At 41.5% G+C, this 17,931-nt stretch overlaps 1 protein-coding gene, 1 long non-coding RNA gene and 1 pseudogene across 3 annotated transcripts in view; 2 read left to right on the plus strand and 1 right to left on the minus strand.

Annotated features, from left to right (window-relative positions):
- The window catches only part of LOC149098655 (uncharacterized), a 179,104-nt gene that overhangs the window by 125,432 nt on the left and 35,741 nt on the right, over positions 1 to 17,931 (minus strand). The window lies entirely within an intron of this gene.
- LOC110040361 (uncharacterized) overlaps positions 5,830 to 17,931 on the plus strand; it is a 237,806-nt gene continuing 225,704 nt past the window's right edge. Inside the window, exons 1-2 of one of the 2 annotated variants that reach the window (XR_002295644.2) lie at positions 5,830 to 6,068; positions 6,827 to 6,974. This is a non-coding gene — a long non-coding RNA (uncharacterized LOC110040361). Of the gene's footprint in view, positions 6,069 to 6,826; positions 6,975 to 17,931 lie in introns of those variants that run through there. The other variant, XR_016203870.1, reaches the window with a different exon arrangement.
- On the plus strand, positions 12,222 to 14,519 carry LOC149098664 (uncharacterized; annotated as a pseudogene).

A 17,931-nucleotide genomic window follows, 5' to 3' on the forward strand; every position in this document is an offset into this window, starting at 1 on the left:
ACTGTAACATATGTGTAAATAAAAGGCTGTTTTCCACGAATGCTGTGCCTTATATTACTGTTCTCCTTTGAGTAGGCGTTTAAATTGCCTCAGGGACTCTGCTTACCTTGAGCTGTAAGGAAGGTTGTTCCAAAGAATGGCGCCACTATAGCTACAGCTCTTAGTCGGCGCGTCGGGTATGTTATGGACGGGTCAATGGGTGAGTGAGTGAGTGAGTGAGTGAGTGAGTGAGTGAGTGAGTGAGAGATGTATGTATGTCACACCAATCAGATTGGATCTACTATGAACAGCCAATCAAATTTCTTGTTGTAAAGGTAAATGGTACGTGAGAAACACAAGGTATGTATAAACACAAGGACTTTGGTAATTGAAAAATAAAGAGTGACGTGTATGTTGCCGGTTTGTGATTTTTAGTCCGGTTTGGAGGGGTGTGTGACAGTTACATACGTACATTGGGTTGTTTTAGAGTGCATAATTTTCAGTGTAATGGTGGCTAGTTATGAACGAGATGAGTCTTGAGTTTTGAAGCAGTTCATGAGTAGTAGGCAAATGGCACGAGATATTTTTACTTTTAATTACAAAGGGTAACTTGATACTTTTGTTTTTCACAAGGAGTTAATTCAATTAGAGGTCACGAATCGTCGGTTCTAGTTCTTAGGACATGTTTTAGAGGAGACGAGACTATTTAGATTTGATGCAGTTCTAACGTTTACAATAGTAAGTGCAGGTAACGATTGTTTTGTTCTTATTGCATGCAAACATAACGAGATACTTTTATTTTTTAGTTACAATGGGTAATTTGACACTCTTGTTTTTCACGAGGTAGTAAATTCAATTAGAGCTGACGAATCGTCACCACTTGTTCCCACGAGATGTTTACTATTTTTAGTTACAAATGGTAACTCGACACTTTTGTTTTTCATATGGGAGTAAATTCAATTAGAGCTTACAAATTATCGGCTATTGTTCCCAGGTTAAACAAAAAAGAAGCTTTCATTTCTAGAGTGTTTTTACGTCTCTGCAGTAGCAGTTTAATATTTTTATTTGATGGGCATTTTATGACATTCTTTTCAGTCCGATATTTTTAAAGGTAAAAAGTATGAAAACTGTTCAAATGTTCTTTGAAGACTGTGTGGCACCAAGTTAAAGTGCAATTTAATTAAATCAGACTTTCAACGTGTCAGAGTTTTTTTTCTCTTTCTTTCTATTTTCGGTGAAGTAGTGTTGTTGCGTTGTGTTGTGTAAAAAGGGTAAACTTACGACTCGTATAAAATGCGAAAAGTTCTCTTAAGTTGAGTATTTTTGAGCAAAAATTCCTCTTGGGGGCTGGAAGGGCTCCCGAGGGGGTACTCCCAGAAAAATTGGTTGGGGGTGTGCGGCCCGCTTCCCAAAACCCTTACCCTATTTATGACAAAAATCTGCGATATTCCTTACCCTATTTCTGACCTGACCAAAAATTCGAAACCCTATTTACGACCTGACCCTCAAATCAAAACCCTGTTTCAGACCTGCGTTATAATTAGCTCCCTAGTTCAAACCAATGTTAAATTACCGTAAACATATAAATTTGTGAAGGGCTTTTGGAGATTTTCTTTTCGATAATGACGAAAAAAAGGCTTCTTCTTAAGGCATACTCATATCAAGGCTAGAGTGCAAAAACCGTACCCTATTTATGACCAAAACAGCTGAAAAACCATACCCTTTGGGGCCGCACAGACCTATATAGCCCATATAAGGGAGTCCTCCCTCCGGGGGAAGGGCTAAGTGATCGGTGAGTGAGGGAGTTATGCATGTGCGCGTGTCAGACCAATCACAGTGTGGGTTGTATCAAAGAACGAATAAAATTGCCTGTTAGAAAATAAGATGGTATCTACATTAAAGTGCACCTAACCCCCAAATTTTTTTTTCGCTAGAACCAATCTACTTATCATTTGAAATAGTTCTGCGAAAAAATTGAATTCCGTTAAATCCTCGATTTTCTGTGCCACGACGAAATCTCGAAAATAGCTCCAAAACACCGCCATTTTGTTTCACGACCGAGTTTGAGGAGAATGGGTCCAGCGGCTCTTGTGACGTCTACCCAGGAAGGTTGGATATCTCATTTCCTCTCATTTCCTTCAGGATGGTGCAATACACATTCGAAAAGTGCGCGGAAAACGCCTTCCAGAGGTGCTATCGGCTGTTGCAGCAATATTCCAGATTTAAAGAAAGATATACTGTACAATTTACTGACGATGATCGGCTAATGGTGCAATAAAGACATAAACGATGGTTGATTTTGTCGAACCGAAACAAGCGAACTGAATCTGTGAGAACCATTGAAGAACTCTCACTGGAATTTGCTCCGCAGACTTTCGAACGCTATTTTCATAAATTTTCTGCTTAAAGCTAACCAGAAATTTGTAGAAATACTACCTACAGCCTATATCTTCCAATCCCGCAATATTTATAACATAACCGGCAAAGTTGTGTGATCCGGTCATGATCAAGAAGCGTTTATACTAATATGTAAATAGATCGCAACTGTACGCTGCTAACCAACACTTATTTCTCTTTCGATTTAGATGAAAGTCGAAGATTAATCCTCTAGAATTACATGATAACAAAATTGTTAGACTCACAGAGTTTTTCGAAGGTTTGGAAATCAGCAGTGCGACAAAGATTCTGTGCAATAGCGTCGAAACTATGACCGCGTAACATATGCGGACCGCTTAGGGAACACATCCTTTTCGCTTATCCGACGAATTTCACTGCAAACTTTGAGAACAATTTACATTGGTTATTTGGAGTTACGACTTAAAACGTGTGACAATGTGAAATCGGTAATTGTATGAAATGTTTCCTTCCGCCTTGCTTCCCGTAGCTTCAAAAATACAGGTCCAAACAATACGATTTTCAATCGATCGAAGCCAATGTTTTGGAGGTCATCAAGTCTCGAAAACTGCAACACGTACGTCGCTCTTATAAACATGAAGCATTCAACTGAAAGTAAAACACAAACTGGATTTAACAGGACCTTGAAAAAATACATTCTCGGTAAGGACAAATGTAAACGGGCTATAAACACGCGTGGGAATCTTATGTTTAGTTGACGAAATTACCATCCAAAGCAGTCCTTGAGTTTTCTTTCCTGCTTTTCGTTTGCCTGCTCCTCCACTTCGTATCTAGCTTTCCATTCCTAATATACAAGCAGCTCGTCCGCAAAAACGTCTTCCCCGTCGGCGCTTGAAATATTGTAAATTGCTCTCAAAGTTCTAAGCAGTGAGGTCACAGTCGTCGAACGTGCTCGATCGAAGTTTATTTCGGAGCCTTCCGAATCGAAACTTAACTCTGACTCCAGTGACGAAAAAGAAATGATTCTGGGACAAAACTTGGACGTTTTAGTCCCAAAATACATCGGAACGATTAGTTTTGCGTTCTATTTTCTCGAGCAAATACAGAGAGTTGACTGAGGCGCTATTGTGTTTGGTTCCTGGGTAGACGTCATCAGGTACCGCCGCCCCAGACTCCCTAAAACGCGGTCGTGAAACACTTAATCGCGACTTTGAAAGGGCATAGAAAATCGAGGATTCAACCAAATTCAAAAATTTCTTCGCCCAAATGCTTCAAATAAAGTCTAGATTTGTTTTAGCGAAAAAAAAATTTTGGGGTTAGGTGCACTTTAATCTGGAGACGTGTCAGATTACTGTAGTTTGTCCAGTCAAACATTTTATGGCTTACTATTTAGTTATCTTACCATTACCGATGTAACATCTTATGTACATCATAAACTACCAGTTTCTTTCTTGCTGTACATCGCATTCAAAAAAACTTGTCAAATCAACTAAATCATTACTGTAAACAGCTCCATGAATGCTCCTATCTCCGAGACTTATAGTTCACAAAAAAATAACTCTTGCACGCCTTACGTGCCTATGTTTGTAATAGTTTGTGCGCGGGAATGGAACATTGAGTTTATTCTCAGATTCCCTTAGGTCATATGCGCTTTCTCGACTGTTAGAGACGTGACTGTGTATTGATCTTTAAAGCAAAAAGGCGACACAAAAAAATATAAAGGTAGTCTTTTTAACGAAACTTGGAGATTGCATCCGCTTTCAGTGTCTTTCGACCTGCTATGAAACCTGGCCTATACATCAAAAATGTAAGCACAACTGACTTCTTCACGGCCGAACTTGACTTTTAGTCATGAAAGATGGATTTATTTGACATCAGATTAAGGTTATGGGTATCAAGAAGTCATTCTGTAAAAGATAAATCGACTGTTGTGAATGTTTACATCTTTTGAGTATTAGGGAGATTAAGCAAACCACGACGACGACGACGGCAACGAGAACGCCACCAAACAAAAGGTTTAATGAGGAAAACAATGGCTGTGCACGTGCGTTATAAATCTTTGTACATTTCTTTGCCGTCCTCTGCAAAGAAAAAAAACAAAACAAAACAAAAACAACGTGAAATGACCAAGTTCTGCGTCGTCTACGGAACGTGGATGACAACGGCTAATTTGTCGCATTTCCATTTGGAACTGAACGTCGTCGTTGCATCTTTAGCTTAAGCACGTATTTAGAGCCATTGGCGTATTGAACAGATATAGACAATCGCGAATTTCGCTGGTAAAATATAAATTCAATTTTTACTAGACGTCGTCCTCGGCGTCGTCGTTGTCGTTGCTTAAGCCCCCTATTAACTGAGCGGTAGCGGCCCAATTCAACCGGAAGTCACTATTGGCAGCCAATCGACTACACTAAAATATCCCGTAAATCGGGAAGCATGCAAAGTCCACAATCTTCTTCATTCATTTGAGGTCAGTAATTATCATTTATTTGACATTTGTTCCGCTAACAACCGGAAGAATTGCCAGTTTCACAGTTAAACGGGTTTTCAGCCGTTTACATAACATGTCGTACTATGGTGGCCTGGGACTGCCATAGCAAAAAATTCATTATCTTATCAGCTTTCTTGTAAATTTTTGTTTTAATTTGTTTTTCGGTTGTATATGGTGGCCTGGGACTGTTTCAAAGTAATATTTTTAGATCCGTTTTTAAATTTATTTAAGAGCAATTTTATTTACATTTGAAATTACTTTCATTTTTAAAATCATTTTGTTTTAATTTCGTTTCTTGAGATATTTTCTTTTGTTTTAAATTAATTCTAAATTTGTTTACTTTAGATTTTAAATAAAAATATTTTTGTGCTAAAAAACATAATGACATTGAAAGAAACATAAAAAATACAACTGAAAAACAAATTAAAACAAAAATTTACAAGAAAGTTGATAAGATAATGAGTTTTTTGCTATGGCAGTCCCAGGCCACCATATTAGCGTTCTATCACGAATGCCGTTCTCTGATTGGCTACGCCACCCACTATCTATTCTGTAGTTGATTATGAGTAGCCTAGCAGTATGCGATCTGCTGCTTCCTTGCGTTTTCAAAGTAGCAGTTTCGAAATGTTGTTTAAATTTTAGAAGACTAGTACATTTATACTAAAGAAATGAGATTACGTGCTCGAGATTTCATAATCTCATTGTACGTTTTATCAGGGTATCATTGAGTCATTAGTCATTAAGTGTGTCATAAAGTAGCAAGATTGATGTTACATAACAGTTATCGGATGAGGTTGTGCATGAAATAGCGAGGCCAAGGTTTAAGTTATTTGCCGAAGTCGGCTTTCTTTGCAGCTGTCACTGATGAATTGAAGCCGACAACGCGTGACACATGTGGGTCACGCTGATCACATAAACTAGTCTACAACTGATACCTGAGCCTCCATTGCAAGCTAGTTCCAGTCTAATAACGAGAATACGAATATCGACTATTCTAAATCAGCAGTCTGCTCTCGGCAACAAGATAGCAAACAAACTATTCAGTAATTTATTTCAAATCCGTGATTTAACTATTATTTAATTTCATTTTTTATTTTAGGTTTTTCGGGGCAACTTTGATCGGGACTCCATTGTTGTTCACAAGATCTTCCCGCCATTCCATGCCCGTTTTGTCCGAATCCATCCGTTGACATGGCACAGCCATATCAGCATACGTGCTGAGCTGTACGGCTGTCCGATCAAGGTGAGAGAGGGCTGAAATAAAAATGATGTTAATCGAAAACAGTTTTTTTCTACTTGGGACATGAGATTCCTTCCTTTTGCTCGAGTTTATCGCGTGGTGTTCCGCAAGCTTCTGTTGTGGGTCTCCATCTTCTATCTGTCAGATGTATTTGGAAAATATGCTCGGATATTTGTCCCCGGATTTTTGCGAGCAGTTTGTCGGTTGTTTGATATATCTAAAGACTAAATAAAGAAAAAATGGAGAAATGAAATTTTAAAAGTTTCTGTTGATCAATACATATTTCCAAGCATTTGATAGTTATTATTTCTTTTAACTTGATGTAGTATAAATAAGTTTCAGAAGTGGGCATAAGCTATATTTATTGGCTCAGAAGGAGCATTATGTTTTTAGTTTCCAAGAATCGACCAACTGCGAGTCTCTTTTGCAAGGAATTCAGTTAAAAAAATAGACAATAAAATGTTATACCATTTAAATTTTAAGTTAATCAAGGTGTGGGCTTTCAGTTAGACTGCGAGCAGTCTCTTTCTTTTCCTAGCCTGCCAGACGTTACGCTTCTCGATCGAGCGGCGAGCCGCGAGAAGCGCAGGCGCGGAGAAAAATGGGAAAGGATTTTTTTCTTTCCTCTCCCCATTCCCTCCTCATTTCTTTCCCTAATTTGCATAATATTAACTGAGTTCCACGCGTGGAGGATTTCAGGAACAAAACCCGACTACTCGTAGTCTAGCATTCAGTGATAAAGGTGTAATATCATTTTTCAGGGCATCTGAGGAAGAGGGAGCCCTGTCAGGCGCCGTAGAAACGGGAGACGGTGCAGCAACTTGAAGCACATGGAGTAGTTGTAGGGGTTTTGTTTGTGGTATCTTCAAGTTCGTAGAGTATAGAATAAAGAGCTTTCCAAAATCAAAAGCAGTTGTCGTTTCTTTGTAACTAAATTATAGATTAGATCACTCTTCGTTCATAGTGTCCGCTACTATCGAGTTTACATTTAGAACATTTTTATTGCCTCGTACTTGAGATTCACCTGGAGCAACAATCGTCGACTGGGTTGTATATTACACAGCGTAGACTACGATTTATACAGTAAAAGTTCGATTCCAGGCTTTTGCCCTTATTTTAACCTGTTTCGGGCGTTCGGCTAGTTGAGAACTTTTAGAAAAGCGGCGAGAGAGAAATGCGGCAAAGATTCCAGTGCTCTACTCTTATTTTTTCTCTCGCCGTTTTCTGTGCGCTGCTCCTAAACTAACCTAACACCTAGATGCGGGCTACCCTCGTATTCTTTCCTTCAGTACGTGACACTTCTCCAAAATATAATTTTTTTACAGCAGAACTGATCCACAAGTCGAGCCACCCCTGCTTCACCCCTCAAAACTCAGCATGTCTTTAATATATACATTAATATATACAGGTCATATCTCTAGTTCATTTACGCCTGCCACCAAGCATCGGCTTGCCTTTGAGAAGGGTTTATAATTCCCCGATTTTAATGAATAAAGATAAATTGCTTTAAATATCAACAACATACTCAATTCCAGGGAACCAAAAAACTGTTAAAAAATGATAACCTTCGGTGCCCCACATACCCATACAGCGTATACAAGGGAGTACCCCCTCTCCCCCGAGTCAAAAGGTTTCTTTGCCTTCACAACGAACGAAATCATCAAGATGACTGGACCTTAAAATGCCGCAAAATTTGAAAACGTCGTGTTGAGAAACAGATTACGCAGTGAATTTATATGGACGGGGAAAAATCTCACTCTCGGTGTCAAGTTGTACTTACAAAACCCTCCGTGCACTTACCTGACATCTTCGTTGCTTTGAAAACTTTGTCTTACTATACAGCTTTCACAATTTATTGTCAGTAATTCAAAAGCGCGTTTTTTTTTCAACCAAATATCAAGAAGTTCAAAATTTGTGCAAGCATATGTCTTATTTTCCGTCAACCTGTTATCGTATTACTCCTGCTAACATCCAACTTTCCCGTTTTGAACAGCGTAATATAGGGTGCCGCTAACGTCTTCAAAATGTAAACCTCTTACTTTTCCCAGACCTTGGTTTATTTATTTTATTTATTTATTTGGTTATTATTCATTTATTTATTTAACTCTATTTATACACTTTATTCATACACGTTAAGATACTAATTTACTAGTAATCAAATCTAATAACAAAAAAAAATAAAACAATAATTGCAGAAATCGTGGTTGTAGTAGCAACAACATCGGTGGGAATCTTCTTGGAGACGTGTAGTTAGCAGTTCACGATATAAAAAGGGGGGCGCGACGCGCGAGCATGGTAACAAGACAAAGCAATTCTGCCTTGTCCCCAAGTTCTCTCCTTCGTCCAAGTCAATTTGTGTTGGATGTACGTGGAGTTGTACGACTGGTCCTCTGCCTCCTGAACATTAAACCTTGCACTTCCTGTCTTGATCTCTTTGCCAACGAGGCGCAAGGTAGGCTCGATTTCCGCTGCTCTCACATGTCTGGTCTACGCTCCTCGGGGGAAGAGCGCGTGCTCCTTTCACGATCACAGCAGCTGGTAATCGAGCTTAGCTCCCTTGAAGCGATGAAATATCTGTCTTGCGACTTTTATTTTTCCTTTTGATCATAATTGTTTGTAACGAAAAGTATGAACAGGTAGATCTGTCGAGTCGCAACAGGAGACTGAATTGCGCACGTATGTGTGTTTACAACATATGCGTTAAAAATTATGGAGTCTGGAATTTTTTAAGGGTCTGAGTTTTCGAGACACTGGATGGTCTCAGTTTTTCAAGGGGCTGAGGTCTGAGTTTTCGAGACACCCACACAGCTGGTGCTGGTTTTGCGGTTTGGGAAAGGAGAGAATTTTATATGGTTTAGGTAAAAAAATATATGTATTATTGAATTTTATTTACAAATTTTCAGCACAAAAATTGATGTTCTTTTCAACATCTCAGCCTTGAGTTTATTCTTAAAATATTCTTAAAATTTTGCAAATTTCAACACCAATATTCTTATAAAATGTATTGTAATATAAAAGAGTGTATAACCATAAACGCTCTATTTAGCCTCCATCATAATCTTCCCATACGTATGGTCTTTAGATTTTTTCCATCCCAAAGTGGTCATGCAATATTCAACATTGGCAGTAACAAAGCGAAGATCCGCCCCTACATCCATCATCTTTTCGAAACACATGGCTTCACTCGTCCCAATACTTTTCATTTTTATTTTGTCGTGTGCTCGTCCCAAACGCCCCTTCATTGTGGACAACAAACACAAGATGAACTCTTCCGCGAGTTAGACAAAACTCTTTATTGTGTTTGAGTGAAAGTAAATTACTTCGCAAAGGTGCTTACATACCTCTTTTGCAAAATATTCATCAGGCTAGCTAATTTTTGAAAGGTAATCTTGCCAGAGAGCTCTCAAACAACTGTACATTCATTTCTCTTTTCCCAATTGTTTAAATTATAAATACACAAAAATATGTTTCTAACATATTTATAAATGGCCGCACAGGCATGCAACTAAGCAAGTCAAATCTACAAATAACTGATTTAGAAACTTTAATTTATGGTCAAGAAGGGTTCGACGAGACAGACATCTTAAAACTGACGTAGACGATGTTGTTTACAGTGATGTTACCACTAGAATTAGTAGGAACAGCATCCTTGACTACAATAACTTAACTGGTATTTCACTACAGTTACTCCGACAAAATCTAAACAAAAATAATTAACAATTATTCACCGAAGTGGACGGGAATAGTGGTGGATATTTACCGAGCCGCAAAGCGGCGAGGTAAATATCCATTACTTTCACCGACACCGAGGTGAATAATTGCTTTAGAATATACCACAAAATGTGAATAATTAGCGGACCAAAACGTTATTTCATGTGTGCCAAGCGGTCGGAAATTTTGAAATCTCTCGCGCCGGCTGCTTGGAGGTGAATAGTACTTGCTAATCACCCCCGAGTTAACCAATCAGAGCGCGTGAAAAGCACCATTCACTTGTGTGGTATATACTAATTTATGATATAAGCAAGTCAACTTAACACTATCACTAATAACTAATATTCTTTGAAAAACTACCATCAAAACGCTATGAAAAGGGAAAATATTTCCAAAGTTCATTTCATGAAAGAAAGTACAAGCTTCCCTTCCTAGTTTTCACTGACTAATGAAACATTCATGACGGAATGTTTGTGAGAACTGGAAAGAGCTGCGCCAACACTCGTCCACGCCTCGTGTTTCCACAGAATTTTCGTTTTCTCAAACATCCACTCGTGTTCAATTTCTAAAATTCACAATGACAATGTTATCTTGACAACAGACGACATAATCTTTGGCTGTCTCAATGTACTCTTCACCATCAAGTCTAATACTTACAACTTAGCTGATAACGGTTTAATTACCTGTGCAAAACATAGTTACAAATTGGCAACGATCCAATATAATAAACTCTACATCCATTCAAATCATTTTGCTTAATGTTGCTACTGTGTTATTGAATCACAAAGTGACCATCACTTTCTTTTTTCGCCAGACCTTTCATTATTACAGTTTTCACCTACATTACGTGCAAAAAATTTCGGATGATTTTAATTTCAAAGCAGCTAGTTTCCTTTACCGAGAGAACTCTAACTGAGACACTGCATCAGATACTAATCGACTTAGATAGAATTTTCCCTATTTTCCCGTCGATGTATCTGTAAAACCTTGAGGATGCAGTTAAAATATCATTTTCACAGATGTTGTTTCAGTCTAAAACGTGTTTTGTAGGCATAAATTTACGTTAGCTATGTTTCAAGCAAGTGTCCGAAATGAAACGTTCGAAAATTGAACGTCCGAAATTTTTTGCGAGTTATTTATCCTCGGTTCATCGTTAACTAACACAGGCATTTATTAAACATTCTTCCTGTTTGTAAAATATTGGCTTGAGAAATAAGCGACGATGACATTGAAACGTCGAAGATTATGTATTAAATGAAATATTCTCTTTGCCATTTCCTTAGCTTAAATCACACACTTTAACAAGGACAGGCCTTCATTTTCACGACAAAGTGCTAAATGAAAAGATGCTTTAAGATTAGCAAATGCACAATGTTAGGCTTGGTTGAAACACCGCGCTATCGTCATATTGAATTCAGTTCACTGTAGTAAAAATATGGCGGCTCTACATTTTACCACAATACGCTGAGAACTAAACACAGTCAGAAAAACCAACCACAGACGTATTTTTGCGACATTCGTTCGTATACTAACACATTGTGTGAAGGTTTGACTAAGTTTACAGAACTTTTCTGTACGTTTTTTACGGTTTTCGTCCGTCAACAAGTATGGATAAATGTACTCAGAGTCGCCATCGTTTAGTGAAATGGCCTAGCTCACCAAGAGTCTGTCCGTTACTCAGTGGTTAGAGCGCAAGACCGGTATCTGGGAGGTCACGGGGTTAGAATCCACAGTCATGCAAAGCTGAACTTAATTCATCAATGGAGTTCTCCATGATGAAAGCACGACGCTTGAACCAGGCCGTAAGCAACATAACATCAAATGAACATCCTGCACGCCCAAATACAAACTGACAGAAAACAGTTTAAAGATCTTGAATTGAAGCTTTCGGAAGAAACAAATGTAATGATTTAACAACTGTCACAGACAGTGGACTCTCACATTAAATTAGAGCTAAAACAAGTTATCTTACCCACAATGATTTATCTTGTTTGTCAGGTGAACATTTTTAACTTTGAAAACGCGTTCATCTGGGGCGGGGACTAGAACAGAAAATCTACGGGGTTTGGGAAAGATTCGGTCAGCATGTACAGAGGATCGCGGGCGCACCGAAACACCCACGTCTGGAAAATAAGCTTGGGTCTCATGCTATGATCACCCAATTGTTTCCCGAGAATGATAAACTTACTCAGTTCCGAGAAGTGTCCAGCAAACATCGCAAAAGCAAGACATGCACGTGAAATAAGCAATGTCTGTAACACACATATATAATGAGGGTTCTGGCACAGCACTCACACAACACAGTGCAAGCACAACGCAACTCCTCATCTGAAGATTCGGAGTTGCGTTGTGCTTGCACTGTGTTGTGTTCGCTTGTGACCAGAACCCTCATTATATGTGTGTGTGTGTGCTCTGCCAGAGCTGCGTGTGTGTGCTGTGCCAGAAATGCGTGTGTGGCGCACAGCACAGCAAAAAAGCGGGTCCAGCGAAGCTGCAACGTCTGTAATTAATATGCGCAGAGTGCCCTTCACTTGTATATTCAAATATGTGCCATAAAAATTTTCCTATTGGAGAAGTGCATGCTCAGTGTATACGCCGTCATGGCTGCCGCAAGATACTCGTCCGATGTTCTGCAGATGTTCTACGGCCAAATACCGAGGGAGGAAAGAACGAACCTTCCCGAGCCGTTGAACCCAGATCTTACCGCATTGTACGACGGGTTCCAAATATCTCAAAACAATTTCCAAGAATGGCTCCGTGTGTGGAGAATGGCTATATCCGAAAGTAACCCGAACAATAAAGATCTTTTGAAGTTCGCAAGAGAAAACAAAGAAAAGATCACCGATTTGGTCGAACAAGAAACCCTTGGGTTAAATAGCGTAAAAGTAAGTTTCGGGTTACAAGTAAAGTTCTCAATAGAAAGAAACGGTGAAACGCAATTCATGGAGCATTATTTCAAAGACGACGAACCGCACGTTTTCAAAAGGAATGATGAGGACCTGATAAAACAAAAATTTGATGAATTCATTGAAAACGCAAAAGGAGAAATAGAACACTGGACCGAATTGGGATCGGGATGGGCGGTTGAGAGGATACAAATCGCGTACGTGAATGTTGCGCGCTACCAGCCGCTTCGCGGAGGGACCTATTTGCCTCTTCCAGCCAAACTGGCGAAAAAGAAGGCAATAATCAACGTGCAAAACAAAGACAACGAATGTTTGAAGTGGGCACTCAGAGCCGCTTTATTCCCTCCAAAAGATGGAAAGAACCCGCAAAGACCAAGCAAATATCCGGTCAATGACGGTATCAACTACGTAGGCATCGATTTCCCCACACCGGTAAAACAGATAGAAAAGCTCGAGGCACAAAACCCGAAACTCGCAATTAACGTATTTGGCTGGGAAAACGATTGTGTGATCGTGCACCAGTTAAGCCAAAAACAAGCGGATGTGCCGCGGATAAACATTATGTTAATCGAGTCAGGGGAAATCCAGCACTATTGTTACGTAAAAAGAGAAAGCGCATTGCTGTTCGATCAGACCAAGAACAGCAATGCAAAACACTTTTGCATGCTGTGCTTGACCGGTTTCTCAAGAGCAGACTTGCTGGTGGATCACAAAAAATATCGCAACGGTGTGAATGGCAGGCCGACAAGGATCGTGATGCCAGAAGAGGGGGAAAACATCCTTTCCTTCCAAAACTTCAAAAAACAGATGAAGGCGCCTTTCGCTATTTACGCGGACTTTGAGGCTCTTGTCAGAAAGATTCATGGCTGTGAGCGTGAGAGAACGCAAACAAGCTACACAGAGAAGACCGAAAGGCTCGAGGCATGCGGTTATTCTTACCTTGTTGTGAGAAGTGATGGTGATGTGGTAGGTTCCAACACTTACAGGGGTGAAAACGCGGTTGGGGAGTTTTTAAGTGCCATTATGCAGGAGGATGAGAAAATAAGAGAGAGTTTGGCCACACCAAAGCCGATTGAAATGGCGTGGAAGGACTGGGAAGACTTCAAGAAAGCGGTCGATTGCCACGTTTGCAACAAAGCTCTGATAAAAGACGAATTCATGGATTCTTTGCCCGTCTGGAACATTGAAGAAGAACCGGATGAAGAAGGCGTAAGAGAAAAATGGGGTTATTGGGGGCAAGGCCACAAAAAATGTTTCTACATGGCACAGAAAGAGAAGGAGAAGTGGGGATTTCAAAGGTTGAAAAGGCTGGAAGATGAAAAAGACAAGTTAAAAGCAGAATCACAGGAAAACTGTAAGTACTGTGGAAGCCCTTTACTTCAGAAAAACTTCAGAGACGCGGTAAAGGACCATTGCCACATAACGGGCAGGTACCGCGGAGCCGCGCACGCCGAATGCAACAAGAAACTGCGAATTAACCCGAAGACTGACCCAATACCAGTCGTATTCCATAACCTGAGGGGCTACGACGCGCACCACTTGATGCAAGCGATGTCGAGGCTGGAGAAAGAGGTCAAATGTGTCCCAACAACATGGAGAAATATATCACATTCTCGGTCGGTAATCTTCGTTTCATCGACAGCTTGAACTTTTTGCAAGGGAGCCTTGATTCACTTGTAAGAGCGACACCGAGAGGCTTTGAAAATAACATCAACGATTTCGAAAGGCAGCGACCTGCTTTACAAAAATGGGATCTATCCTTACGAGTAAATGGACTCAAGGGAAAGATTCAGCGAGACAAGGCTTCCGGACGAAGAGAAGTTTCACAGCAAGCTGAACAACGAGCACATAACAGACGAAGAGTACGCGCACGCGCAGGCCGTCTGGGAGGCTTTTGGATGCAAAACGCTGGGCGATTACCACGATCTTTACGTGAAAACTGACGTCGCGCTGCTGGCGGATGTGTTTCAGAACTTCCGAAAACTGTGCCTTGATCAGTACGGGCTGGATCCGGCGCACTATTTCACGTCGCCAGGCCTCTCCTGGGACGCGCTCTTGAAAAAGACGGGGGTCGAGCTTGAGCTCTTCACAGACTATGAAATGCACCTCTTCCTGGAAAGGGGGATGCGGGATGGAATCTCCATGGTGAGCAACAGGTACGCCAAGGCAAACAACCCGCAGGTACCGGGCTATGACCCCAGCAAGCCAAAAAAAATACCTCCTCTATCTCGACGCAAACAATCTTTACGGATGGGCGATGAGCTTGCCTTTGCCGATAAGAGGTTTCAAGTGGAAACGCGAGTTGCCCACAGAGGAGGAGATTCTTGGGATGAAAGAAAACGCGAAGAAGGGGTGCATTCTCGAGGTGGAGCTCGAATACCCGCCAGAACTTCACGAGGATCACAACAGCTATCCCCTGGCGCCGGAGAAAAAGGCTGTAAAAAAGGAGTGGATGTCTGACTACCAAAAGGGGCTGATGAAAGACCTGGACCTGAAACCCCCGGACAGCAAGAAGCTGCTGCTGACGCTTCAAGACAAAAAGAACTACGTAGTGCATTACAGGAACTTGCAGTTTTATCTGAAGCAGGGAATGAAACTGAAGCGTGTGCACAGGGTGCTTGAGTTCGAACAAGAACGCTGGATGGAACCGTACATCCGGATGAACACACAGTTCAGGAAAAAAGCGAAGAGCGACTTCGAAAAGAACTTTTACCAGCTCATGAACAACTCCGTTTTCGGCAAAACCATGGAAAACCTGCGCAACCGCGTTGACATAAGAATAGTGCACAGCAACGAGGCGGGCAAAATAAGGAAATTGATCGCCAGCCCTTTGTACTCAAGGCACGTTTTATTCTCAAACGACATGGCGGGGATAGACATGCGAAAAAGCAGGCTGCTTCTCAACAAGCCGGTCTACACGGGGATGACGATCCTTGACAACAGCAAGATCCTGATGTACGACTTCTTTTACAACGTGCTGAAAAAGAAGTACAGATCAAAGTGTGAGCTGCTATATACGGATACCGACAGCCTTCTGATTCTCATCGAAACAGAAGACGTCTACGAAGACAGGAAAAACAGCATGGACCTTTACGACACGAGCGACTACCCGAAGGAGCATCCTCTCCACTCAAACAAAAACAAAAAAGGTCTTGGGCAAAATGAAAGACGAATGTGCGGGAACCCCCATCGCAGAGTACGTTAGTCTAAGACCGAAAATGTACTCCATCTTGAAGGCAGACGAAAAAAATATCAAAAAAGCGAAGGGCGTGAAAAAGAACGTTGTCAAGAAACAAATAACGCATGAACAGTACAAGGAAACGCTTTTCGGTGTGAAGCAGCAATGGCATGGAATGAATATTCTTCGGAGCGAGGGACACGAGATCTACGGTATGCATCTTAACAAAATTTCGCTTTCGCCATTTGATTCAAAGCGATGGATAGGTGACGACGGTATCCATACCAAAGCTTACGGATACACCTGCATGGATATATTGTCAACATTAACAGATGATGAACTTAGAGGGTTGGAAGCCGAAGTTTCAAAGTTGCTCTGGGGGTAACTGTGTGTTCGGAGGGACAACCAGCAGCTCTTCACGCACGAAGCCGCGCTTGGGACCGTCGCGCAGATAGTAGAGAACGGGGTGATCCGGTTTGGAAATAGACCTTTCAATGCCGAAAACTTTCAAAGACCAGATTGGATCCGTCGCTCTTTTCACGCCCCCTTCGAGCTCGCCGGGCTGGTAGAGATAACGAACTTGGACAAGAGGGGGGAGGATTTTTTCGCGTTTCCCAACAGGCCTCGTGTAAGGTGTCGACGGCCTTGAATAAACGGCTTTTTCTTTGATGGCGACAGCGGGTTTCTTGCCGAGAAGGCTTGTGACCTCGTTGTTCAAAGCCGAGACAACTTCAGGAAGTCTTTTCACCCAGGCGGTGGACCGCTTGCCCTCAGGGAGAAGCATTTCCACGGCGTACTGGTGGCCGAACAAGCGCTCCGCCAGGGTGCGGTTGAAACGTTCGACAATGGCCTGGTTGCGGTGAATGTCAACGCGCCCGCGCCGGATATATGTTTTGTGCTTTTCCATCTCTTTCGTGACAGCGTCCATGAATTCGCGCCCGGGGTCAACCTGCAGCATTTCAGGCCATTCCAGAGGCAAGCGCTTGTAAATCTTCTGAAAGGCCAGGGCGACCTCATCAGAATTTTTCGAAGTCAGGGGTTCGGCCTCTTTGTAGCGGTTGGCCACGTCAACAACGGTCAGCGCGTATTTGAAAACTTTGCGGCCGCGAGGGAACTTGTCGTGCGGCAGAAAAAGAAGGTCCGCCTGGTGGACCTTGTTGGGTGTGGGAACGTCGAATTTCGGCCGAGGAATCCACTTCGGCACGGGGAGAAATATCTGCCAGAGTGCTTGCCTGATGAGCCACTTTTTTGCGGCTTCTTCAGGTACCTTGGCGGTCTCGGCTAATTTTTTGATCGCGGCGATTCCTTTCCAGTAGCCCCTGGGGCTGTAGTAAATCTTCGCGAGTTTGGCGTCCATATAAGTAAGGCGTAAAAAGGTTTAAAGGAACCACACCGAGAGCTGAAAGTCTAACAATCTGCAGCTGTTTTTTCTTCCAACTTTCCCATGGCTTGTTTTAAGAAGCTTAACATTTCATCCGCGTAAATTTTATCCGCGCAATGATCCATACAATTTTCCAACAGCTCAATTTCTTTGCCTTTGACAATCTTGTTTTCCGAAATTTACTCCATTGATTTTGGAGCGCATTTCACAAAAAGTTGATTAAACTCAGGCAATTCCAATAATTTTTGCAAACCCTCCCAAGTTTCTTTGAAATTTTCGAAATTTTCGAAAAGCCAAAGTTCATTTGCTTTTGGGTTTGCTTCCAATATGGAAGCGTAACAAGACTTCTGCAAAGAGTCCATGGTATACAATGATCTTTGTTTTCTTCAACACGAAAGAAATATTCTGCCCAGAGAGCGCCGAAAATTTAAAGGTACTCGAAGGCCGCGTAGGTCAGAGCGAGCGCCCCAGCGCCCACGAACACGATTTCACCCTTTTTCTGCTGCTCGCTTGGCTGATAGAAATCTGAGAACTTGGGCTCCTTGGGGGGCACCATGTGTTCGTCAGGATGCACCTGGTTGTAGAGTTTGAAGGCATAGTCAATGTTGGTGAAGTTCTGCTTGGCCTGCTCCTTTTCTTGGGCGCTGGTCGCGATCCAGTTGAGAAGTTGTGTTCGGTCTTGCTCGTATT

The sequence above is a fragment of the Orbicella faveolata genome, unplaced genomic scaffold, assembly GCF_042242905.1.
Source record: "Orbicella faveolata isolate gen_17 unplaced genomic scaffold, um_ofav_v1 contig_46, whole genome shotgun sequence".
Lineage (NCBI taxonomy): Eukaryota > Metazoa > Cnidaria > Anthozoa > Scleractinia > Merulinidae > Orbicella > Orbicella faveolata.